Below are 25,663 nucleotides of genomic sequence, written 5' to 3' on the forward strand. Positions count from 1 at the left end.
ACAAAAAAATGTGCTGAAAAAGCTGGAGTTTGGCTTATACACGGGTCAGTGGTACCCCAGCGAGGTATAACATCTCACTGGGACCCCCTGAGGTAACGGGACAAGCGCCCGTTTCTCCACTGTTCATTCAAAACCCCGCTGACACTGCAGGGCTTTGAATGTTTGTTTACTCACATCTAACCAATCAGAGCCATCCTATGACGTGGACCGCTTCGCTGAAGCACCCATAGTGATTCACTTATGCCAGCAGCTGAACTGGTAAGGAAATGTCTGTGGCTGCGCTCCATCTCTCCCCTCTGGTCTCTGTGTTCATTCACATCCTGCATCCCCCACCCGCATGGCCTCCTCCCGCCTCCTCCTGGCTAACAGGTCACAGGGGTGGGGGCATTACCATGAAAGTTCTTTTTCAAAGTCTTATTTTTTTTTCCTATTAGAAATGGATACTTTCGAACCAAAACAAAAATGCTGATCCTATGAGGCTGGTTTCAAAATGAACGTTGTGTCAAGAGCAGAAGAGAGCAATGACAGTATTGCAAGTAGGGAATTCTGTGTTGACAAAAAGCAAGTGAGGGAGTGGCGGAAAATGATGGCTGACTTGGAACAGATTCCAAAAGCTAAAAAGCTCATCGTGGTTTAATGTCTTTTTATGGGGCTCTAGAGAGTGAATTGCATGAATGGGTTATGGAGTGTCCTCAAAATGGTTACTACACAACACGCATGGGAATACGCATACATGCTCTACAAATAGCTAAGGATGACAAATGTAAACCACCAGCCATTGAAAAATTTGCTGCATCAGCAGGATGGTGTACCCGCTTCATGAATAGGTTTGGCCTACTATGTTTGGGACAAGGAACAAAGATATCCCAGAAATTGCCACAAGACCTTGAAGAAAAAATTACCATATGTCATTCTAGTCATTTATTATAAAACAAAGAAGGATTTATAATTATGATCTGGTAGATATTGGGAATATGGATGAAACTGCCATCACTTTTGATCTTCCAAGCAACAGAACTGTGGCAAGTTTAGGAGAAAAAAAAACATTTTTCTCAAAACCACAGGAAATGAAAAAATAACACTTTACAATTGTTCTATCATGTTTGGCTAATGGAACTAAGCTGCGTCCTGTCATGATTTTTAAAAGAAAGGCCTTACCTAAAAAGATCAATATCCCAATAAGAATTACTGTGCGTGTACATGTTAAAGGCTGGATGAAGACAGAACAAAAAAATGGCTGGAAGAAATTTGGAACCGACGATCAGGAGCAGCCTTAAAGAAAAAGCCATCGTTACTTGTTTGGGATATTTTCAGAGTCCACCTATCAGATGACATATAAAAATTGGCGAAATCTAGTAAAGTTACTTTAGCCGTTATTCCAGATGGGCTTACATCTGTACTGCAGCCTCTGGATGTATCTTTGAATAAGCCTTTTAAAGACCATGTGTGAAGGATGTGGCATGAATGGATGTCATCTGGTCAAGCCCAACTAACAAAAGGAGGAAATCTCATGAAGCCTGACATAGAGTTAATAGCAAAGTGGGTTTGAGATGCATGGGAAGACATTCCAGAAGACATGGTACGACGTGCCTTCCAGAAATGTAGTATTAGTAATGCTATGGATGGCAGTGAAGACTGCGCTTTGTATGAAAATGACAGCAGTGATGGTGATGACGGCGATCTCAGTGAGGACAGCGTCTATGATGACCTCACACCAGCTGAAGCTCTGCATTGGGATACGGATGATGATGATGAATCCAGTTTTGAAGGATTTTACTCTTTACATATTAGCTTGGTTTCTGATTGAGCTCAGGGAATAGTACTCTTAAGGTATCATTGTTGATACCTTATTGTTTTTGTTGAACCTGTTTTCCACTTACTGTGCTGGTTTACTAATGTTAAATGACTTGTTGTCCTTTTATTTATGTTTTTTATTTAAAATAAATATTTATATACATTACCCCACTGATGTCTCAATATTTAGTAATTTTATTTTCATTTGTTTTGATTATTGAAACTCACCAAGAGGTTCTGCATTTTCCACCCTAGGCTTATACTCAAGTCAATCAGTTTTTCTGTTTTCCCAGGTAATAATTAGGTACCTCAGCTTATACTCGGGTTGGCTTATATTTGAGTATATAGGTATATGCTGTGGGGAACAAAAATCAATTAGTATCCCTCTTAGCCTGGATTACAGGCTTATGACTTCGCATAAGAAAGGTGGGGGGAAGAAAAGAGGGATTTCTGTCTTCTCCATCACGCTTGAAGGAAATGGAGGCAATTCAGGAAATTCTCCAGGAATTAGGAATGAAGTATGCAGTGTACACAGCAAACTATCAGGGCCCCAGTAATGAGGTATTTATGGAGGAGAGGGAAAATGCCATCCTGCAGTCTACCCACTGTCAGTGGATCCTCGAGCCTATATTGAGCCCAAGGGTAGGGCAGCCGAGCTGGAGTCCACCTAGGAGAAAGTTACAAGTTCTGGACATGCAATAGCCAAACAGCCAGGGTAAAGGGGGTTTCAGGGAAAGGCAGTCCAGGTGGCCAGGAAACAGCTGTGGGTGGACTTGCTAGCATTTGGGACCCTGGAATGGGGCCAGGGGTGGGAAGAATATAGATATTTAAGTGAGACTGTGGCCAGAATAGTAATTCCTCAGAGAAGAAGGCACCCTTAATGCCCCCATTCCTAATGTGCCACCAACACAGGAGCCACCAACTCCTTTATTTAAGAGGTTCCCCCCTCCCCTTGAGCAAGGAGATGACTAAGAGAGCAGAGACCCCACCTGGAACTTATCACTCATTGGTCTTCAAAAAGCAAACAGACTGAGCCCTAGAAAATAGCAGGGCGCGGTGTTCTTTGATTTAAGGCAATAGCCACAAGTTGCTTATTGCCACTAATAGGGATAGAAGCAATACAGTAAACGTGCATTAGATGGCCTGACCTTATAAATTCGCTGTGTGCACCCCACACACACCATGTAGTATAAAGTGTATATTTTCCCCTTCTTTGAATACATCTTGGGAATAGACCTACTTAGGAACATGCTCATGAACACAGAGGTTGAATCTGCTAATGGCTCTCAGTGGGAAAGTCCATTTCCCGGGAGTGAACCCAGTGCAGCCCAGTTCACCTGCCCCCACCCAGGTGAGTAACCATGCCGTTTACCTGGGAAGGTATGAGAAAAATCACAGCCCCATAGCAGAGATTTCTGGGATTTTTAGTATCATCAGACCCATCCATCTTCCTTTCAATAGCCTATGAGAAAACCCATCAGGTCATGGCACATGACCGCAGACTATCAAGAGCTCAGCAACATGATATCTCTCCTCCACATGGCAAGGCCCAACATTGTCTCCTTGTTAAAAAGCACTGGGGAAAACATAGGGACCAAGAAGTTTCTTTAGCATCCCAGTAGCCCCTGCGAGTCAAGAACAGTTCACCTACACTGGTGTAGTAAACACTGGAACTTCAATGAGCTCCCACAGGAGTATTTGCACAGCCTCCCCATGTGCCATAGTCTAGTGGTACAGGGTCAAGAAAGATGGACTGGGGTGCACGTGCTCCACTACACTGATGAGTTCAGGTTAATCAGTGCCCCTCCCCAACATGCTGCAGCACAGCTGTGGGATATCAGAACATGTGCCACGCTACAGGGACATGGATTGTGTCAAAATTTTAGGTGTTGTATGGTTGGATATGGTGAAGGTGGTCCCCAAAGTTGTGACTGATGAGGTCAAAGCATACCCTTGGCACGCTAAAGTATAACAGTGAGCGATCTTCAGGGAAGTTGATATTGAAGGTCCCTTATTTCCCATTTGACTCCAATTGTGTGCTCACCCGTACTAGCTAGTAAAGAAAGAAATGATACAGGATTAGTCCCCCGAGACAGAGCAGGACGTAACGCTGCCAAAGCAACAGTACAGCAAATACAGACAGTAGGAATTCACATATAGGTCCAGGGTGTAAATTGGATGTTGACAGGTACCCGGGGGTCATGGCTCAGGACTGTGGCAGATTACAAAAAGAACAGCATATCCCCCCTCAGTTTGGGGACCCAGTTGTGAAAGGGTGAAGAGACCAGGTACAGCCCTAGGGAAAAGCAACTCAGCATTCTGTATAATAGTTTGCAACTTCACCAAACCACCGTCAGGGGTAGCCTAGACAGTACACTGACAAAATGACATATGTACCAGCAGCAGCAAAGCACCCTGCCAGTTAGCCAGTCCCCTGAGTGCTAAGCTACACAAATCCTTGGGCCAGAAATACAGGTCACTGAGGAAGCAGAGCTACGTCTGCAGGAAAGCACCATATATCAGGGCAACTGGCCCATACTGAAGAGAATCGGTGCACAGACAGTTTGACCCAAGGAAACCCTCCCTGGTGGACAGCAGTGGAAAATAAGCAAGACAACATGTTGGTTCTTTGAAAGACTTCTAAAATGTGACACACCACTGGCAAATTTAACAAAGGAAGTGAAAGCGAAGATGCAAATATCAAGAATTAGAGATGAAAACGGTGACCTCACAACAGAACCAAATGCAGTAAAAAGAATAGCACCGCCCTACAAGAGACAATACAACATGAAATGGACAAACTTCCAGAAATATGCTATCCAAATTAATGGCACCCTGGTGACATATTGGTTATCCATGGGGCTGCTGACTGCAAGGCCAGCAGTTCAAAACCACCAGCTGCTCCTCAGGAGAAAGACAGGGCTTTCTACTTCCATAAAGAGCTGCAGTATTGGAAGCTCACAGGGGCAGTTCTACACTGTCCAGTCGACTCAATGTCAGTTTATTGGGTTTTGTTGTTGTTGCTTCTTTCGTTCTTTCTTTTTTCCACATTAAAATCAATTTATGACAGAGTTCTTAGACCAAAACCCAATCGCCAGTCAGAGACTATCTGTGTTAAACAACTTTTAATCAATTTCTATTGATGTTTTAATATGATTTTTGATATATCAGGACCATAACACTGCATACTGGAGTTTTACTTTGGTTTTTGTTGTTTTTTGCAGGCCCCTGCCTTTTTAAAAAAATTATTTTATTGGGGGCTCATACAACTCTTCTCCATTATGTCAAGCACATTTTCACATTTGTTGCCATCATAATTTTCAAAACATTTTCTTTCTATTTGAGCCCTTTGTATCAGCTTCTCATTTTTTCCCTTCCTGCCCTTCTTTTTTTTTGGTCACTGGTTTTTGTTGTTGTTGTTTTGCTTTCTTTTGTTGCTTTGTCTCTGTCTTGCTTTTACACATAGTATTATCTCTGCATGTCTATCCAGATAAGATAGGCAGGATAAACAATCTGGAAGAGAAAGCAATGGAACTGACAGTTCCAGGGGGACATGGGAGAGGGGGCAGTGAGGGAAAGGAAGTGGGTATTAACAAACTCAGGGACAAGGGAACAACAAGTGATCTAAAATCAATGGTGAGGAGGGTATAGGAGGCCTGGTAGGGCTTGATCAAGGGCAATGTAACCAAGAGGAATTACTGAAATCCAAATGAAGGCTGTGCATGATAGTGGGACAAGAGGAAAGTAAAAGAAAATAGAGGACAGAACTAGGAGGCAAAGGGCATTTATAGAGGTCTAAATAAACACAGGCACATACATATGTAAATATATTTTTATATGACAATGGGGAAATAGATCTATGTACATATATTTATAGGTTTAATATTCAGGTAGCAGATGGACATTAGGCCTCTACACAAATACTCCCTCAATGCAAGAACACTTTGTTCTAATAATCCAGCATTCTATAATACTCACCTTCCTGACACGATGGCTGAAGACAAAATGGATACATAAGTAAATGTGGTGAAGAAAGTTGATGGTGGCCGACTACCAAAAAATATAGCATCTGGGATCTTAAAGGCTTGAAGATAAACAAGCAGCCATCTAGTTGAGAAGCAACAAATCCCAAATGGAAGAAGTATACCAGCCTGTGTGATCAAAAGGTGTCCATGGGATCAGGTATTGGGCATCAAAGACCCAGAACAAAAAATTATATCATTATGAATGAGAGAGAGTGGAGAGTGGAGACCTATCTGTAGGCAACTGGACATCCCCTTACAGAAGGGTTGTGGGGAGAAGACAGGCCAGTCAGGGTGGAGTATAGCACCGATGAAACATATATAACTTTCCTCTAGCTCTTTAATACTTCCTTCCCATCACTATTATGACCCTAATTCTACCTTACAAATCTGGCTAGACCAGAGCATGTACACAGGTACAGATAAGGGAATACAGCACAGATAAAACCCTCAGGACCAATATTGACAGTAGTCATACCAGGAGGGTAAGGGGAACAATATAACCTCCTCCCAGGGGGATTGAAAACAGAAGACTGGTGAAGGGAGACATCAGACAGTGTAAGAAAAAATAATAATTTATAAATTATCTATGTATGGATTGTGATAAGAGTTGTATGAACCCCCAATAAAATTATTTTTAATAAATAAAATTTTTAAATTAAAAAATAATAATTTATAAAATTTCTAGGGTTGTTTATTTCAATTAACAGACTATTGCATAAGCCTCAATAGACCCATAACAAAGGGAGAAATAGATCAGATATTTTTTTAAAACTCCCAGCCCCCCAAAATTTCAGGCCCAGAGGGCTTCACTGGAAAATTGTACCATGTATTCAGAGAACAGCTAACACCAGATCTACACATACTATTTCAGTGTGTTGCTCTGTTGTGCTTAGGGTCGCCTTTCTTTTTGCCCAGTTAATACATGTGTCTTCTAGCTAGTGATTTGCCTTCACTTCACGTCTACCCTTTGTGACCTTCAAGCCTGTTTCTTTCCACATGTAATCCTTTTCTTGATTTTTTTGCAGTAGTGATCTCATGCAATATTTGTCCTTTTGTGATTGACTAATATCAGGTAGAGATTGATGCAACTTGGAAGACTATTGCCCTTAATCACCATTTTGGTCAAAAATTAAATTCATCCCTCTTTTAGAATAATCAACCATTTAATATCAACTGGGTTGTATTTACCTAAGAACAAAGTTAAACTATTAGTAATGGAAACAGGAAACATGGAGAAAGTGGAATGAAGGAATTGCAATGGATGAGTTGAAACATAATGTGTATGAAGTATTGAATATAAAATGAACGATCTGCTTTGCAAACCTTAACCTAATTCACAATAAAAAGCATTACTTAAAGATTATGCCATCTGCATATCACAAATTTTTAAAGACTCTTCCTGCAATTGTGAAGCCAATGGCATGATTCTTCACATAGCCCAACTTCATGGATATTTGCCCACCAGCGGATTAAATAATTATAGTGAAAGAATAGAACCCTCGTGCGTAATGTTACTGATTTTGAACCATGTAGTTCTGTTCTATCATTCTATTAATATATTATTTTGTTGTTATTATCAAGTTATTTTTTACTGTCTGTGAGTTCCTTTCTTCTTACTTCCTATCCACCCTGCTTACATCATTATTTCTTCCTTTGATTGGTCTAAGAAGAGTAGGGCCTTTAACAAATGCCATACATCCAAACTTCTGTTTGTTTCTATTTGCTTCTATGCTACTATCACTGGATGTATGACTATAAACATGTTGCTGAATGTCTGGTTTTATCTGAAAAGAAGAAATAGCAAGAATTCTCCCAAGCTAATTTCTTAAAGCAAACAAGTCTCTGAATGTAAGAGATACAGTACTGTCATAAATCACTCCGTGCTCTCATACTGTCTCCCAACCTGTCACAAAGTAAAGCCATTGCCATAGAGTCAGTTCCAGCTCACAGCAACCCTGTGAGACAGAGTGGAATTTTGTTATCAAGTCCCCAGGCTGTAAATCTGTGTGATGGTCCCACCTCTCTCTCTGGGAGCATGGGGTGGGATAACGTTGTCGAGGTCTCCCTTAGCAGCGGAGTGCCTGACCACCACATGGCTACCAGGCATCCTTAGCAACCCACATACGTCCAAAATGCTGGGTTTTTATTAAAATTTACCTATGAAATTAATCTGAACATCCCCTATGTATTAGAAGGAAAATGTCTCCCTTTTTTCTTCAATTGAATCGGATTTCACAAACATCAAGTAAACATATTTTTCATTCTCCCTTTAATCTTTCTTACTTACTCCCTAAAACTGACCTGGAAGTCAGTCACTCAGACAAGAGAAGTGAGCTTTCAGGGAAGTAAATAAAGAGGCATGTAAAGTGATTTATTAAGTATCTACTAGATAGGATAGGAACTGAGATTTGTGATGTGTTTGTGTCTACATATAATCAAGCCCTCAGAAGGAAGTTAGGTGTTTTAAATCTATGATGGCTTGGTTGGTGCTTAGAAAACAGTGCTGATTGAAATATGAACACACTACAAAGTAACAACTTCTCAACAAAGTGCACATGGAAGAAGCACACCAGCTTGTGTGGTCATGAGGTGTCAATGGGATCAGGTATCAGGGTGAAGGTCAGGATAGGAAATGAAAAAATAATGATTTATAAATTATCAAGAGTTCCAGTATACACTGGAACAGATAGGAACTGGAAACACAGGGAATCCAGGATGGATGATTCCTTTAGGACCAGTGCTGAGAGTGGCAGGCGATACCGGGAGGCTGGAGGGAGGGGAGGGTGGAAAGAGGGAACTGATTACAAAGATTTACATATAACCTCCCTGGGGGGATGGACAACAGAAAAGTGGGTGAAGGGAGATGTTGGGGAGTATAAGATATGACAAATTAATAATAATTTATAAATGATCAAGGGTTCCCAAAGGAGCGGGGAGAGGAGAGGGAGGGAAAGAAAATGAGGAGCTGATACCAAGGGCTCAAGCAGAAAACAAATGTTTTGAGAATGATGATGGCAACTAATGTACAAATGTGCTTGACACAATGGATGGATGGATGGATGGATGGATGGATGGTGATAAGAGCTGTATGAGTCCCCAATAAAATGATTTTTTTTAATTACCAAGAGTTCATGAGGGAGGGGAAAAAATGAGGAGCCAATACCAAGGGCTTAAGTAAAAAGAAAATGTTTTTTAAATGATGATGACAATAAATGTAAAAATGATGATGACAATAAATGTTAAAATGTTTTTTAAATGATGATGACAATAAATGTAAAATGGAAATAAATGTAAAAAAGTGGATGTATGTATGGATTATGATAAGAGCTGTATGAACTCCCAATAAAATGATTTTTTAAAGTAACAATTTCTAGGAATTAAGTATCATGCTTCTTAAAAAGCTGAAATCTTAAAATGGGTACATAAACAAATGTGGTGAAGAAAGCTGATGGTGCCCAGCTATCAAAAGATATAGCATCTGGGGCTTAAAGGCTTGAAGGTAAACAAGTAGTCATCTAGCTCAGAAGCCACAAAGCCCACATGGAAGAAGCACCAGTCTGTATGATCATGAGGTGTTGATGGGATCAGGTATCAGGCATCAAAGACCCAGAGCAAAAAATCCTATCGGTGTGAATGACGGGGAAGGTGGAGTGGAGTCCCAAAGACCATCTGTAGGCATTTGGACATACCCTTACAGAAGAGTCACAAGGATGAGACAACCCAATCAGGGTGCAGTATAGCAATGACCAAGCACACAACTTTCCTCTGGTTATTTAATTACCCCTTCCCCCAAATCCCACTGTCATGACCCCAATTCTACCTTACAGATCCAGCTAGATCAGAGCATGTACACTGGTACAGATAATAGGTCACAACACAGGGAATCCAGGACAGATAAACCCCTCAGGACCAATACTGAGCGTAGTGACACCAGGAGGGGAAGGAGAAGGTAGGGGAAGAAAGGGGGAATCAATCACAATGATTGACATATAACCCCCTCCCAGGGGGAAGGACAACAGAAAAGTGGGTGAAGTGAGACAGTGGTCAGTGTAAGACATGAAAAAAAATTATAAATTATGAAGGATCATGAGGGAGGGTAGGGGAAGGGGGCGAATGTTCTGATACTAAGGGCTCAAATAGAAAGAAACTGTTTTGAAAAGGATGATGACAACTTATGTACAAATGTGCTCGACACAATGGATGGATGGATGGATTGTGATAAGAGCTGGAAGAACCCCCAATAAAATTATTTTGTAAAAACTTGAAGTCTCTGGGTACTGCAAACATCAACAGGTCTGGCTGCTGACCTAACAGATGGTGATTCAGGTTCTCCCTCAAATGTTTTGGGGAAAAGTTTAGTGTTTTGCTTCTGACATCAGCCCCTGGAAACCCTATGGAACACCGTTCTATTCTGACACACATGGGTTTTTGTGGTTTGTGGTTGGCTTAATGACCACTGGCTGTTTTAAAAGTTACTTAATAACATACCCAGTAAAGATAGTGACTTAGGTAGTCATGCTAAAAAATCTCTCTTCAACAAAGATGAGGTAGAACAGATATGGAAGAAAAGTCTAGAGTAATGAGTCCCTGAAGATTAAACAAAAAAGATAAGTGAACTAAATATCAACAGCACAACAGGCTTTCACCATCCTCCCTTCTCCTTGGTCCCCTGGTACCCCAGGGCACACAAGTGCACAAAAGTGTCTCAGGCCACATGCATGCACCAAGCCATGCTCAGTATCATAGGTGAACCTGACAGACGCGATAAGTTCTCTGGGCTCAAGTCATAAGCTTAAAGCTACTTCTGAATGTGGCAAAGCAACCAGGACACACAAATTCACAGTCTCTGTGGCTCTCAGCCTAAGCAACTGGTGTTGAGACACTTTTGAGACGGGAAGAGCAGTCCAGAGCATGTCTTTTAAGTCCCGCAGGCTTTGGGCTAGTTTTAAGCCAGCAGAGAAGAAGGGCACAAATATTCTCAAGCTGTACTCATACCGTCCACATCAGAGCAGAGCCTTGAAAACACATACTAGTGACTGAAAAAGAAGCAGCTGATGGCTCTACCCTGGGTCTCTGTTTTTATTTTTTATTTCTATCTACTTATTTATAATTATTCTTGGGAGTTTTATTTTCTGATTTCTTGCTTTTTGTTTTTTATTGGCATGTTTCTTTGTTGGCTAGGTTGTTTGGATTTTGCTTTTGTAGATCTCTCTCTCTCTCTTTTTGTCTTGTAATTGTCATTGTTTAAATGTTTCTTTTAGTGTTCCATCCCATAGATAAAACTATCCGCACATGTCCCAGCCACCACCCCAACACCACTAACAGCCTCACCACCTACTCCAGAACCACTGATCAACAAATATATATATATATACACATATATGTTTAAATAAAAATCCCACTATGCCTTAGAGACAATTACAGCTCATACAGAAAAATAAAAAACAATGGTGCAAACAACTGACAATATATGGAGCCAAAAAGGCTTCCTGATTAAGTCATTAAACTACTAGAAAAAGAAATCAGAAGAATGATTCTTAAGTACTTACAAAGATGAATAAAAAGATCGAGAGGGCTATTGGGGAGTGCAGGGGCAGAAAAATTACAGAACAATCCAGGAAAGCATTACAAGAGCAATCTGGGGGAACAAACTAGAAACCATACCAAAACTCCAAATAGAAATCCAGAAAATTAACATTAAGATATGAGAAATAGATAATACATTTAAGGAGAAAAGCAATAGAATTGAAGTGTGGGAGGTCAAATCAGTGAGCTTGAAGATAATTCTCTCAATAATAAACAGCAAAAAGAAGGATCCATTAAAATATTTATTTTTAAATCCAAAGAAAATCTCAGATGCATGTGGACACCAGCAAGAGAAATAACATGAGTATGATAGGAATTAGAGAAAACAAACAAAAAGCAGATGAAGGTATGCAAGAGCTGCTAGAAGAAAACTTCCCGACCCTCATTAAGGAAGATAAAGTAACCATGTAAGAAGCTGAAAGAACAGGATAGACCCCCTAAAGAAAGTCACCACAGTATGTTATAATCAAGCTTTCCAAAATAAAAATATTTTTAACAAGGAAAGAATTGTGATAGCACCTTGGGAAAAAAGAAAAATACCTACATAGAGTAACCAGTAAAACTAAGCTCTGATTTTTCAACAGAAACCAAGCTGACAAAAAAGGCAATGTGTTGACACATTTAAAACTCCAAAAGAAAGAACTGCTAAACACACATTTCATATACAGCAAAATTGTCTCTCAAATACAAGAAAGAAATAAGGCAGTTTTCAGACAAGGAGAAGTTAAAGGGATCTATAAAAACAATCCCAACGTTACCAGAAAAAAGTTAAGAGTCCTTAGGACAGAGCATCATTGGCAGCAGACATCAACCTGAGATCAACATACAGGAAAACATCACTGAGAAGTTAACCCAATTATTTTAAAACATGTAAGACTGACTACAGGAAGCCAGGGATAGCATTCCACAGTGAAGATAATTGTACAGTCCATAGAGGGGATCACGTACGTACAGATATTTGAGTGGTGAGGAAGTCAAGTATTAGAAAAGGAACTGGGCTGTCTTCAACTTCACTGTCTTCAGCCTCACTGAAAATGGATAAACCTCATCCAAATAAAAAAGAGGAAAATAATGGCCTTAGCAAACATTACAATAACAGGAAAGAAAAACGACCAAAAACATCAAGTAAAATGAACTCAGCACAATCACAGGAAACAAAGAAACCAACAACACAAAAGACATAGAAAATGACAGCAATAAACCCATGCCTGCTAGTCTCAGAGAGAAGACGGCTGGCAGATAACAGGCATGGGAAGATCTCAACAACTATCAGAGAATTCCAATAGTAAGGATATCCTGTACTTCTTGGCAGCAAAAATTTCAACTTAAAGATCAATAGACCCAAGTTTCCTAAGGTGAGAAAACAACAATGCCTGCTGACTGACTCCCCTTCATCATTGGCAAACAGCACTGAGCCCCATTCCTCCCGGGCACAATAGACATTTCCTGGCCACTGAGGCAACGCAATCATCTAACTACTTACCCTGCTGGTCCGGGAGAGAGCTAATTGTGTGGGCAGCTTGGTGGAGATATAATCAGCACCCAAGCTTATCTTTTTGCCTTTTCTCCTCCCTTCCCCTGCTTTCCTGCGTTGTTCTCCAGTGCCATCCCTCTTCCTGAACTTACCCCACCTTCCCCAGGAGGCATAGTTGTACACAATAAACACTACCAAAGAGCAGGAATTCCCACCTACGAAGCAGTGTTATTTTTTACTTTATTTTCTTCTGGCATTTTTCCCCTGGTTCTATTATAATACTCATTATGTTTTTGAGTTCTCTCCCTTCCACTTCCAGTGACTTCTGGAGTCACTGGAGACTCCACCGTCCTATACTCACTCTCCCTCCTCCCTGCCCCCGCCACCCCAGACAAAATCAGGAAGTCATTTAAATTATTCCACACCCACCAAACAAGGGTTTTGCTCCCCCCTCCAGTACACAGATACACCCACATTCATGTTGCCATAAGAAAGCACCACACCCAGACCACACTAGTCTTTTGTCGCTCATCTCTCTGCACACCCACCAATTATATCTTTCTGCTTTCTATTTTTCCTCATGAAAAATATTTCTATGGAATGTATTGGTTTTGATTACACCTCTTAAAATGCATCATCCCATTATTTTTACCAATTTGTTGGTCTATCAGACAGCTGCTTATTACTATCATTACCTTTAGTTTATTGTTGTTTCTCTTCTCCCCTGCCCACTTTCCCCACTTATCCAAATGGCCCTTTTCTCCATTTTACTACCATATATTTTCCAGATCCTTTTAGAACGCTTCCCCAAAGCTAAATGAAGCCAGCTACCTCCATATGATCCAGCAATTCATGCACCACTAATTGCTATACCACAATGCAGGGGAAATGGCATTCAATCAGCATGAACAAACAAGAAAAATAAACATAAAATCATTCAAACCCAATGGAGTAGTCTGACAAAGAGGCTATGACATGAACAGAAACAGAATTCAGAAGAATAATGTCGAGGTCCTTTCAAGAGATGGGGGACACTCATGGGAACAATAGAAGAAATCAAAGGGGACTCTGAGAAGACAAACTAAGAGATAACAGAATTGGGCAACCTAGTAAAAGACCTGAAGAATAGAATGAAAGAATAAGAAAAATGAATCTGTGAGCTTGACAATCATGCTGACAACAATTGAGAGAAATGCTCTACACAAAAGGAAAGGAATCAGAGAGGAGGTGCTGGCGTCATGGCTGCCATGGTTGCTGTTTGCCGTGCTCTTGGGAGAAAAAAGTTGACGCGCTTCACCACGGCTGCAGCCAGCTTCCCAGATTCCAGGAGTCACGCGGTGGTGTACAGAAGAGCTTGTTCACAATATAAACAGGTGACCAGCAACGAGGACCTGCCCAGTACAATGGAAAATACTTACAAGGAATCTCTTAAAAAATGCCTCTTGTGTGGAAAACGTGTAGATTACAAGAATGTCCAGCTTTTATCCCAGTTTATTTCTCCGTTTACTGGGTGCATTTATGGAAGGCACATAACAGGCCTTTGTGGGAAGAAACAGAAAGAAATCACAAAAGCAATTAAGAGGGCACAAATAATGGGTTTTATGCCAGTCACTTACAAGGATCCTGCATATCTCAAAGACCCCAAAATTTGTAACATCAAATATTGGGAGTAAGTTATATAATATTATTACCAATAAACTTACTTTATAGTAAAAAAAAAAAAAAGCAAAGGAATCAGAAAAAAAACCTGATAATGCTGTAGTACACTATCAAAAGAAACAATCTACAATTTGGGATCCCAGAGCAGAAGAAAGAACAACAACAACAAAATCTCCAGAGAAAATAGTACAAGAAATCAGAAAACTTCACCAACATCACAAAGGAGAATAAAATAACACTTGATCTTAGCCAAAAGGCCGAGAAGCGATAGGAGAATAAAGCAACAATTCAAGAAGCTGAGAGGACACTAAATAGAATAGATTCCAAAAGAAAAAATCATGACATATTGTAGTTAAACTCTCCAGTTTCAAGGAGATGGCAAGATTCTTTAGGGCATCTAGAGAAAAACGAATAGTCACCTACAAAAGAAAATTGATAAAGATAAACTCAAACTTCTCAGCAGAAACTCTGCAGGCAAGAAGATAATGGAGTCACGCACATCCACATATAATTCTGAAAGAAAATAATCTGCAAGCCAGGAATCCTATATCCTGGGAGGAGAGTGTGCTAAAAAAATGATGTGGGGATGATTGTACAATTCTCCTTGATATGATTGAACTATTGAATTATAGGATATGTAAATTACTAGCCAATAAAACTGTTGGAGGGAAAAAAGGAAGCCTATTGCCAGCAAAATCATTTCTCAAATACAAGGAAGAAATAAAGGTATTTCCAGACAAGGGAAAACTAATGGAAGTCATAAAAGCAAGACCAGCCCTACAAAAAATAACTAGATCACTGTCAACAGAGATGCAACAATAACAGGACATTACTGCCTAGGAACCAATGTGGTAAAAGCAGCGCTCAAAACACTACAGAAATGGAGGAGCAACAAAGAGACCAATAAAACCATATACCCAAAAAATTAATAAGAAATTAAACAAACATAGCAAAAGGACAGTAACAAACCCAAATTTATTGATAATGACCCTGAATATCAATGGATTAAATGCACCATTCAAAAGACAGAGAGCAGTAGACTGTATTAGAAAATAAGACTCATCTATATGCTACCTAGAAAAGACATATTTTAAACTCAAAAACAATTAAAAATCAAAGATTGGCAAAAAAAAAAAAATCTACCAAACCAATGGCAACCATAAAAACTCAGGTATAGAAATATTAATCTCTGATAAAATAGATTTAGAGGAAAATAATATAATGAGAGACAAGAATTGACACTATATAATGATTAAGAGAGATTAAAAGAACAATATACCAGGAACATATAACCTTAATAAACATATGTGCATCCAATGAAAGACCATAGAAATACATCAGTCAGATGCTCACAGAATTGAAAACAGAAATAAACAGCTCAACAACCACAGTAGGAGACTTGGACACACTAAAGGGAACAGATCATCAGGAAAGAGACTCAATAAATAACCAGAAGAATTAAACAATAAAATCAACCAGCTCAATCTCCTAGACATACACAGAGCACTCCATCCAACAATAGTATAATAGATTCTTCTTCAGTGTACACTGTATATACTCTAGAATAGCTCAAATGTTAGGCAAAAAACAAGGGAAATTCAAAAACAGTGAGATCTTATCATCCATTTTCTCAGATCACAATGTTATAAAACTGGAAATCAGCAATGCATAGAGACAGAACAACTTACTGCTTAAAAACAATTGAGTAATAAATCAAATAAAGGATGAAATTAAGAAATTCCTTGAAACAAATGAGAACCATAACACATTATAGTAGACCCTTTGGGACACAAGTTAATAAAACATATGAAAAACAGGAGATATCTAAATTCAACACTTTAACACAACATCTCAAAAACTAGAACAAGTGCAACGACATAAACTCTCCAACAGCAGAAGAAAAGAAATTACAAAGATTAGAATGAAAATAAACAACCTGGGGAAGAAATATAGAAAAATATCAGCAAGATAAAATGTTGTTTTTGAAAGGATTAACAAAAGTAACAAGTATTAGGAAAAATAATTAGCATTGGCACAACAGAGAAATGATTAATCACCAAAATCTATAGAATTCTGCAACAAAACATCACAAGAAGAAAAAATAATAATCTCATTAAAACGTGGTCAAAGAACCTGAATAGATAATTCACAAAGGACGACACTTGAATGGCTAACAAGTACATAAAGAACTGTGTGTGATCACTAGCCATTTGGGAGATGCAAATCAAAACAACGATATCACCATACACCCATGATAGACCAATTTAAAGACAAAAAACAGAGAACAATAAGTCTTAGAGAGGGTATGGAGAGATTGGAACTCTTATGTACTGCTGATATGGGTGTAAATATGTACAACCCTCATGGAAAACAGTATGGCAATACCTAAAACAACTGCCAATAAAAATTACATATGACCTAGCAACACCTCTGCTGGGCATGTACCCCAAAGAAATGAGACGGAACTTGAACAGGTGTATGCTCTCCATGTTTGTGGCAGCACATTCACAGTAGCAAGAAACTGGACACAGCTTAGGAGAATGGATAAAGAAACTCTGGTATGATGAAGGGGGGAGGGGGGAAAAGAGAGTGGAGCACATGCTGGCCCACCAGGCATTAAGGACGATGTTCCCAATTAGAGCAGCTAGTCCACAGAGAGGACCACATGGCCAGCTCCACTATGAGATATGGCATCCCTCTCAGACCCACAGCCCTATGGGGGACAGCACCGGAGCCACAATGTGGGAATTGCACCCGATCTGATCCCGCCATCATGAGGCAAAACACTGGGGCGGGGGGCGGGGGAGGACAGGGGGGGAAGTGCAACAGAACAGCGAGGGAATGGAGCAGTGAGGTCTTCAGGGAATGCTGAAGGTGGACTTTGGGGCAAGGGTGTGGTGCCCCAACAAACTGGACTGGAAAACACTCCTAAAGGCCAATGGGCAATCCTTGAATTAACTACAAGCTTTTCTTTCTCATGTTTTCTTTTGTTTTTTTGTCAAGGGTATGTTGTTTTGTTGTATATTGTTGCTTGGTTTTGCTCTGTCTTGTTTGTATGCATGTTATTATCTCTGCAGGTCTGTCTAAATAAGATAGGCTGGATGAACAGTCTGGAGGAGAAAACAATGGGATCGACAGTTCCAGGCGGACATGGGAGAAGGGGAGGTGGGAAGAAAGGTAGTGGTGTTAACAAACCCAGGGACAAGGGAACAACAAGTGATCCACATCGGTGGTGAGGAGGGTGTGGGAGGCCTGGTAGGGCATGATCAAGGGTAATGTAACCAACAGGAATTGCTGAAAACCTGCTGGGACCTAAGCATGATAGTGGGACAGGAGGAAAGTCATGGGAAATAGAGGAAAGAGCTGGGAGGCAAAGGGCATTTATAGAAGTATAGATAAACACATGTACACATGCAAATAAATTTACATATGAGGACGGGGAAATAGACCTACGTGCATATATTTATAGGTTTAGTATTAAGGTAGCCTCCACTCAAGTACTCCCTCAATGAAAGAATACTTTCTTCTATTAAACCGGCATTCTATGATACCTTCCCGACACAACCGCTGAAGACAAAGCGGGTGAATAAGCAAATGTGGTGAAGAAAGCTGATGGTGCCTGACTATCAAAAGATATAGCGTCTGGGGGTCTTACAGGCTTGAAGGTAAACAAGTGACCATCTAGCTCAGAAGCAACAAAGCCCACATGGAAGAAGCACACCAGCCTGTGTGATCACAAGGTGCCAAAGGGATCAGTTATCAGGCATCAAAGAACAAAAAATCCTATCATTGTGTGCTCATATCCATGATACGATCGCTGAAGACAAATGGGTGCATAAGCAAATGTGATGAAGAAAGCTGATGGTACCCGGCTATCAAAAGACATAGAGTCTGGGGTCTTAAAGGCTTGAAGGTAAATAAGCGGCCATCTAGCTCAGAAGCAACAAAGCCCACGTGGAAGAAGCACTCCAGCCTGTGCGATCATGAGGTGTCAAAGGGATCAGGTATCAGGCATCATCAGAACAAAAAATCTTCTCATAGTGAATGAGGTGGGTAGTATGAGTGGAGACCCAAAGCCCATTTGTAGGCCACTGGAGGAGACGAGCCAGTCAGGGTGCTGTAGCAACAATAAAAAATACAACTTTCCTGTAGTTCCTAAATGCTTCCTCCACCCCCCCACACACACATCATGATCCCAATTCTACCTTGCAAGTCTGGCTAGACCAGAGGATGTACACTGGTACATACAGGAACTGGAAACACAGGTCCCTCCAGGACCAGTGGTGTGAGTGGCGATACTAGGAGAGTCAAAGGAGGGTGGGTTGGAAAGGGGGAACCGATTACAAGAATCTACATGTGACCTCCTCCCTGGGGGATAGACAACAGAAAAGTGGGTGAAGGGAGACAGCGGACAGGCTAAGCTATGACAAAATAATAATTTATAAATTATCAAAGGTTCATGAGGGATGGGGGAGTGAGGAGGGAGGGGGGAAAATGAGGACCTGATGCCAGGGGCTTAAGTGGAGAGCAAATGTTTTGAGAATAATGAGGGCAATGAATGTACAAAAGTGCTTTACACAATTGATGTAAGAGTTGTATGAGGCCCTAATAAAATTATTTTTAAAAAGAAACTCTGGTACCTACACAAAATGGATTAGTATGCATCCCTATTAAACAGTGATGGAACTATGAAACACCTTATGAATGAGACACCTTATGACATGGAGGACCAAGAAACCATTATGCCAAGTGAAGTTAGTCAAACACAAAAGGACAGATATAGTATGAGTCCACTACCATAAGGATAAATACCAAAATAAGGCTACGTTTGCTCCCAGGTCATGTAATCATCTTATCCTGTCTCCCAAGCAATGAGAGAGAACCTACCTAGTGTCCATGAACCAAATATCACCCCTATACATCACCACAGTCGGTGTCTTCTTTTCAAGATCGGGGAGAAAAAAAGAACTATTTAATTGCTGTCATACAAAACTGTTCTACAGTCACCCCAAATCAACACATACTCTTAAGACAATGGCAAGTGAACCTCGAGGGAGATTTAAGTCAAATTGGGGGAGGGAAGCATGTATGTCTCCGAGAAGGCAATTATAGCACTGTTGGTGGCTAAACAGGGAGGAGCAACTTCCCATCAAGATAAAAATGCTGAACAGAATGGAACCCAGGGGGAGAAGATGTCCAGTACTATGTTCCTAATTGGAAGTTTTTAACCTAATTTCGATCTACCCCTTGGGCACCCAGGCCATATGCTATAGACTACTGAAACTTTAGACTTTGAGGTGCACAGCCTCTTTCAAAGGCCACACCGAAGAACTTGATGTGGAAAGTTCGCCAGGTGAAAGGACTTTACCTCCAACTCCTTGGATTTAGCCCTTGGACTAAGCCTGAAGTTCCCTAATCTGACTGCCATCGCAAGGTTGTAGAATTGGTGGTCAATGGATTTTGGTTTGGATCCTTTGTCTTGAGGATGCCCAATGAATGGTGACCTGGGACTACCATATACTTACTACTTCAACGCCCTCCTTTCTTAATTATGACAAATATTAATCTGGTAGGCATGGTTCTGCCTCTGTGAATAAATATTATGGAAAGATTTGCCCTGTGCAGGTCCGATCCCATGGGCCTCTCACAGTGTCCCATGCCAAAGCAAGCTGTAACCCCGAATCATTGCCTGGCTTTACCCCGTGGGCTTCAGGCACTGAAGCGGATTGCACAATGTGAAAGAAGAAGAAGAAGAAGAAGAAGAGGAGGAGGAGGAGGAGGAGGAGGAGGAGGAGGAGGAAGAGGAAGAGGAAGAGGAAGAGGAAGAGGAAGAAGAAGAAGAAGAAGAAGAAGAAGAAGAAGAAGAAAGAATTTCCCTAACACCAACTCCCACCATTTATATAAATAGTGTCCAGTCACTGGAATTTAATCTTTACAAATCAACAATTCATGAATTGCAGTTCATAGCCAGCCTATATTTGTATGATTTTCTTTTCTCAACAGTGTTTTACATTCAAAAGCAGTGCCTAAATGAATGACATCAGTATGCCCAAGGGAATTATTCATAATGTTCTCTAACATAAAGTGATAATGCTGTCTCTAAAGTGAACTAGACACATATATTCACCATAGATATATGAATGGATTTTTGTATCATTTTATTGAGGGTTCTTACAATTCTCTTTACAATCATACATCAATTGTATCAGGTATATTTGTACATACATTGCCATCATTTTTTTCTAGACAATTACTTTCTATTGAGCCCTTGTGCTGGCTCCTCTTTCCACACCAACACTCCCCACCACCCTAGTGACCCCTTGATAGATTATAAATCATAATTATTTTCATATTTCACACTGACCACTGTCTTCCTTGTAAGAATGGATTTTGGTCTCACACTTAATTCTAGCCCTAATCTAAGAACAATTCATTCTGATAACATGGCTCTACTTGATGCATGCACTCCTGAAGAAACCACTGAAAATATGAGTGCTATTGAAAAGTGTGGTGAAAAAATGAGATGGTGCCTGACTATCAGCGAAAATAGCATCTGAAGCTTTAAGCAAATTTCAGAAGACAAAGGCTTGTTTTCAACAAGCTGCCATCTAAGTGAGGCGTTAACTAAGTCCACTTGGAAGAAGCACATCAGCCTGTGTGATCCGAGGATTGTAAGTAATAAAATCCAAATCTGAAAGCGAGAATGGCATCAGAGCTGAATTTATGAACACCGGGCTTGCAGAAGGCTTTAGATGACAGTGGAAGCCCAACATCCATCTTCAGGATCCACACGTGGATAGAGCTTCTGTGAGTCCCCTCTGACCCTGAACCAGGATCTGACTAGCTTTGCTATCAGGCAGGGCACAGTGCAAAGTAGATGGTTGCAGGTAGACTTAGGTTAAAATTCAACACCTTTTCACTTGGCCTCCCTTTCGATCCATTTTAAATTTGCTCTAGTTTTTAATATTTTCTGCTATCTTTTCTATTGAGGGTTTTTTCTGTTTTATTTTGTTATTGCTGTTGATTTTGTTTTGTATATTTTTCTATAATTTTGTATATCCGGGACAGGTAAGACAGTAACTGGATTATGGTTTCTTGGAAGTATGGCAGGGGATTAGGTGGGAACTAGGGAGCTACAATGAGTACAAGGACAAAGAAAATATTCTAAAATTGATTGTGGTGACGATTGTACAATTATTTTTAATATGCCTAAATATACATTATTTTCCAGCACATGTGAAACATTCTATAGTATAGAAGACATATTAGGCCACAAAGAAAACCTTAATCAATTATAAAACAATGAGCTATTATAAACCATCTCAGATCACACTATAAAATTATCTATCAACAAGATTTTAAAATTTTAATGCATGATAATTTAACAATAACCTGCTTAAAACTATTGGATGATTGAAGTTATGAGGAATAAAATTTTAAAATCCTTAAAACAAAGGAGAATGACAATACAGAATGCCAAGACCTTTGGGATACCATTAAAACAGTATTCGGAGCAAAATTATAGCAATAAATGCACACATCATTAAAAAGAGCCAAAATCAACAACTTTAGGAAACATCTCCAACAACCAAAACAGGAGCAGTAAAATTAAATTTTGGCCACCAGACGATGGAGGACAGTGGGAGCCCAAAACCCACCTGCAAAGGATCTAGTCAGACGGAACTGCTGGCAGATCCCTTCTAGCCACAGACAGGGTCTTGAACAGCCTCACTACTAGGCGGAGACCAGTGTCATCTTGATCATGCTGGATCCAACTCGATACTTGGGCAGTTGACCCCTCTACAGACACAAACTGAATTTGTACTAGAGTGAAGTATCACTCACTTGTTCCATGACAGAAATTTCCTCCCTGACCTTTTGCAGGTTGATTGGAGTCATTTCCTTCTTATGCATTATTTGTGTTTTTGTCTCTATACTATGGTGATTTCAGCCTTATCATCTTAGTATGATTTCAGTTTTTTTTCTTTTCTGTTGGGCTCCCAGCTGTGAAATCAGGAGGAGTGGATGCATAATGAGAACAATGGATAAAGGAGGTTATGGGGAATGAAGGGGTGGGGGTGGGCGATAGGAGGGAAAGGAGATCTTAGGAGTAAATAATAACGGTGGTATGGGGAGGGGGCTCTAGAAATGATTGTGATTGCGCAACTCATGTTAAAGGTGATTTGTCTAATGGGGGTAATGCTCTAAGATTGATGCATTGGTGACTGTACCTTGATACGATTAAATGATTGAACTATTAAATTATTGAATTGTATGGTATGTAAAGTATGTTGGGGGTGTATTAGTCTGGGTACTTTAGAGAAACAAATCCACAGAAACTCTTATGTGTAAGAGAGAGTTTTATATAAAGGTTAAGTGCACATCAAGAAAACATCCCAGGCCAGTGCTGCCCAAGCCCACAAGTCCAACATTAACCGTTATGTCCTACACCAATCCACAAAGTCCTCCTCCATCTTACAAAACACACACTATGATGCCGACTGCAGGAGGAAAATTGAGTCAGTGAACGTGTAAGCATCTCAGAGATAGCAGGGGTCTCCCAACAGGTGCTCCAGCACCCAGGGCTGCATCGGGGTAGGTCCATATGGCTTCTCCTCAGGGATGTCTTGCAGGAAAGTGAGTCTTGCCAGCTGAAGCAGGGAACTGTCTAAGGCAGCTTCACCCTGGTCCGACCATCAGAAAGCAAGAAACCCAAGAACTCGAAAGCCGAGGCTCACTGAGCCATTTATCTCTCTGTCCTTCAATTAACCCCACATGTGTTTATCGGCCAGGCTGGTACAATAAACTTTAACTAACTCAATCCACCCCTTGCTAACTTGGCACCTGGACATCATTATTTACTCTCACAACTGCAGTTAAGTAACACCTACAGGGGGAACTTCAAATAACTTAATTTAATTTAATTTAAAAAGAGAAGAAAATAAATAAATATTAAAGCAAAAATAAATGATTCTGAAAAGAGAAAATCAATCATAAAAATTAATAAAACAGGAAGTTGGTTCTTTGGAAGGATTAACAAAATGGACAGAAGACTGGCAGACCTAATAAAAGAAAAGGTGTAGATGAAAATATTACAAATAAGAGAGCAACTGGGCCACTTTACAACAGAACCAGATGAAATAAGATGGTAACACAGACTATTAAAGACTGGACTCCAACAAACTTGAGAAAAATAGACAAATGTCTATAAATACACGATCTAAATTAACACAGATGTATGCATAAAACATCCACAAACCCATAGCATTGGAAGAAATAGATCAAGCCATTAAATAAACCCCTACCTGCTCCCAGAGAAATCAAGTACAGGCGGAGAAGGCTTCACTGGGAAGTCTACCAACACTCATAGAATTGACACCCATTCTAAACAAACTGTCGTAGGAAGTAGAAAAAGATAGAAAACTCCCTAACTCATTTTATGGCGTGAGTATAATCCTGACACCAAAACCAGGCAACGCTGTTACCAGAATAGAAGATTGCAAATACTCAAGGAAACGGCCCAAGACCTAATCAGTCACTTGAACATCTACTACAGTGAGACCAGAGGAGTGAGGTGGTGACTAGCCTCTGCTACCAACTGCTCCAATCAGGATTGAAATAGAAACTTCTGAAAATGTAGAACAACATTCAAAAATAATCAAACTCTTTGATCTGATAGAGACTGGTACAACCCCTGCTATGGTGGCCCTGAAATACTCTTAAGCTTAGAACTGAACGCCCCCATCCTCAGGGATCCACGTTCAGCCAAACAACAGAACTGACAGGCTTATCAAGTGAACACTCCCAGCACGGAGGGATGTATTCCTCAGTTCAAACAGCTGCACAAGACCCACAGGGCAGCTTTGGCCCAAAACAAAACTCAGAAGGCAGGAAAGAGCAGGAAAGAAGAACAATTGGAAACAGGGCACCCAGGGAGGAGGTGGGGAGAGTGCTCCTACACTGAAGAGATTACAACTAATCCACAGGAAACAAAAAGTAGAAACATTATTGAGAAGAAAACAAATTTGCTCTGCAAACTTTCATCAAAGTACAACTTTTATTTTAAGAAAGCAGTAAGAAAACTTGTCAGCTTGAAAAATCAGTTTATCTCTTATTCACGGCATCTCTTCTCAGAACTCTCAATTCCTCACCTACAATGTATGGATAAAATAATCCTTCTAGGGAAAATCACAACTTGCTTTCAGTTTCTCCAAAATTGCCAGGGTGGAAGGCTTCCAACAAGGCAATCCACTCAACTCTAGGACTGGGTCTGAGATTAGAAGTGTCTGATCAGGAATTTGCTGAAGGTTTCTGCAACGACTCACTTTGCTTACTCCAGTGCTTCTAATACAGTGCTGGAGAAACGTAATTCGAGAAGGTGGTTTCACAAAGAGAGTGAGGCAGAGAAAAGAGAGAGCGAGCAAGGGATAGGACCATTTTCAATCAAAAGAAAATTAATTTGCATAAATTCCAAGGAGAGGCATTTTATTTTATAAACAAATGCATTGCAATAATAAAAGCATATTGCAAAGTTGACATAAAGCTTAATGTATGCTAGAGAGACAAGCACGCAACACAGAGCAGAAGCGGTTGAACTGGAAAAGAGAGCGGCATAAAATTACCTTGGGCTTAAAATAGAGGCCAATGTACAGCAAATAATCTGTTCAAGTAAAAATCAAGGACATAGTGAGATCTGTTAGTTTAGGTTTAAGGAAAACAGTGCTGAGAAGTAATTGCAAATAAACTACAAACATAAAGCTGAGAAAGCCAGTTAAAGGGCAGGGAAAGCAGTGCAAAGTGTATACAAACAGTCCTAGGTTTAAGAAATTCTAATTCCGCATAGTTACAAATGAACCCACAAACCTATCACTGCAAAAATGGAAGGTTCACAGTAACAAATGGGTGATGACATGCACAGGAAAGCATTATCATTATTATTGCCATTAACATGATTATTTTAAAGATATTTCAGTGTATCTGGAAGTGTTTCTTTAGTATTTTATGCATAAAAAGATACACTGTATACTGCATATTAAGACAAGCATTAAACACAAACCATACCTAATTGCTGTCTCTTACAAACAGGCTTAAGAATGAGCGCTAATCAGCCTGAACCTAAGTCTAG

At 40.2% G+C, this 25,663-nt stretch overlaps 1 protein-coding gene, 1 non-coding gene and 1 pseudogene across 2 annotated transcripts in view; 2 read left to right on the forward strand and 1 right to left on the reverse strand.

Annotated features, from left to right (window-relative positions):
• Window positions 1-25,663, reverse strand: part of SLC30A10 (solute carrier family 30 member 10) — a 61,528-nt gene that overhangs the window by 32,270 nt on the left and 3,595 nt on the right. The gene's annotated exons all lie outside the window — the stretch shown is intronic.
• Window positions 14,115-14,552, forward strand: LOC142437392 (small ribosomal subunit protein bS18m pseudogene; annotated as a pseudogene).
• LOC142437747 (small nucleolar RNA SNORA42/SNORA80 family) lies at window positions 20,143-20,274 on the forward strand. Its single transcript, XR_012782271.1, has one exon. It is a non-coding gene; the product is annotated as a small nucleolar RNA SNORA42/SNORA80 family (small nucleolar RNA).

The sequence above is a fragment of the Tenrec ecaudatus genome, chromosome 1 (genome assembly GCF_050624435.1).
Source record: "Tenrec ecaudatus isolate mTenEca1 chromosome 1, mTenEca1.hap1, whole genome shotgun sequence".
Lineage (NCBI taxonomy): Eukaryota > Metazoa > Chordata > Mammalia > Afrosoricida > Tenrecidae > Tenrec > Tenrec ecaudatus.